The 2,272-nt window shown below is 47.6% G+C and overlaps 1 pseudogene; it reads right to left on the bottom strand.

Moving 5' to 3' along the window:
* LOC146425517 (uncharacterized) overlaps positions 1–1,532 on the bottom strand; it is a 29,988-nt pseudogene extending 28,456 nt beyond the window's left edge.
* Between the last annotated feature and the right edge of the window lie 740 nt (positions 1,533–2,272).

Raw genomic sequence — 2,272 nt, 5'->3', positions numbered from 1 at the left:
CCTATATCCTCTGGGAAGACAATCTCTACCACCACCATTTCTCTCAAGCATTGAATCCCTTGTTCTGTGGTCCTCCATGGGGTTTGTTGTATATAGAGATCTCCAGGGCATAGGTGTTTTTCCCTCGCACCTTTGATAATTTGCCTCCAGAGGCTGCAACAGTCAGTCCCATCCCATATCGCTTGGTTGATATCTGGGTCAAGTGACACAGTCCCCATATGCCTTGCCTCAGTAGCGTCTAGAAGTGTAACATCACCTGTGGCATCCCAAAGACAGACTAACCAACTAATTATAGATTCACCATCTCGGACATCATCTTTTCTTAGGCCGCGAAGGTCTCTCACAGTCCTGGATTTGACAATGACCTCTGACTCAGTTGCTGACTTTGAGGATCCCTCCCCACCGTCACCTAGGCGATCAGTCTTGACTTGGGCTTTCCTGCTTCTCGTAACAGGAGCAACTGCCACTGGCTTAGGCTCCCTGACTTCCTGTTCTATAGTATCTGACAGTGTACGATAAGCATATGCCAGGGCCAAACATATTGCAGTGCAGTTGTCTCTGCACTTCTCTTTCAGATACTTCCCCACCTCAGCTGGTCTCGGGATTTGTCCAGGGGGAAATTCCCAGTCTATTGGATCAGAGAATTTCTTTAAAGTTTTACCTATGTCCTCCCATACTCCACACCATTCAAATTTTCCCACATCTGGGTCAGGTGTCTGTTCCTGCTCAGCCCCTCTGGATTTCTCAGCCCTCATTCTGGAAAAGTTGAACATCATATATATGGAACCTACCAGGTAAAACACCTTGTACTACCAGGTAAATGGTCTCTTTAACATCCAGGGGAAACTGAACATTCTCAAAAGGTGATATACCAGATTTAAAGGGAAAAAAATAGGTGAGGAGCCAGGAAGCTTCACCCTCTACTTCTGTAGCAGTGAGATCCACTCAGGTGAGCTTAAAGTCCGAAATAACCAGCAAACCCCCTTGGGTTTGAAGAAACCTTCTGGTTAGGGTGACAGAAAATCATCTCCCCGACATGCTTTGAAGCTAGCCCCATGAATATGGGTCAGGAATCAGAGGTATTGGTTCTTGAAGTTCTCCTCCTCTTTATTCCATATATAGTTAATAGCTAGAAAGTTCTTTACCCGCAGTGTTATCATTGGTTTTAAAAGTTCTGTATCGTATCTGCCCCCCTAGCACCCCTATTCCCCAGTTTATCTGCCAGTTCTGTATCCCTCTTGCTCCTATTGGCCCTCCTGTGTAAACCCCTCCCATCTTTCCATCCTTTTTAACCCCGTGCTGCTTCCGCCCTGGGCGCCTGAGCTCTAGGACCCAGCAACCCCCGGTTTCCCCGCCGACCCTTCCCCGACTCCACGCGCCCCGCTCCACCTAATAAACCCTGGATCTCTAAAGCTCAGCGTCTGCATCTCTTTCACATCGCCCCGTCTCCTGCTGGACTCCGTCCCCGGCAGCACCCCGCACCTGCACTCGCAGGCTTCACTGCAGCGCCTGATCCAGCGCGTGGGAGTCATGGCGGCTTGCCTTTTTCCGTGTGACTTCAAGGCTAGCCGCCTGACGTGGAGGGAGAAGTCACATACTTCTCTAGCAGGTTGGGTAATATTACTAACAAAACCCAAAAACAAGCTACTAAAACTAGGAGAGGAAAGCAACAGAGCATGTACATCTTTAACTGTTTCCAATACCTTTTTAAAGATCATCAGTATCATGCAAATCACTATAACAAGCCAGAGTCGTGTCCCTAATCTGTGAAAATTATACATTAGGGACAAAATTGTCCCTACCTGTTGGTAGGGAAACAGGCCTATGTGCCAAACAGACAGTATCACATCACCCTCCCATCAAACAACATGGTGACTACTGATAGCTGTAATCCAATACAAAGCATTCAAAACCAGAATGCAATTATTAGGGTGTTTTTTTTCACCTTCTCTAGCCCCACAAAAGGTGGGCACCAAGTTTGTCAAGCCCCTTTAAGTTGGGCGCCAAATATTGTCCCGGATTAGAGAGAAATTCCTCTGGGTGGAGAGCGCTCCGAACAAACGCCTCCCCTGAAAGCCAAGGGCTCTGACACCCCCTCTCCCCCCCCACCCACAACAGAATTTCTTAAATGAAAGTGGAAAAAAACCTATTTATTTAACAAAACACGCAGAGTGCCCTGCAAGGCACAGGGGAGGGGGAAAACAGGGGAAAACAGGGGAAAAGGAGTTATTAAACCTGAGTAAAGAGCTGCTGAACTTTAGTGTCCTTTTCC

This window comes from Lichenostomus cassidix, chromosome W (assembly GCF_008360975.1).
Source record: "Lichenostomus cassidix isolate B80296 chromosome W, HeHo_3.0, whole genome shotgun sequence".
NCBI lineage: Eukaryota > Metazoa > Chordata > Aves > Passeriformes > Meliphagidae > Lichenostomus > Lichenostomus cassidix.
This window is presented reverse-complemented; position numbering and strand designations above follow the sequence as displayed.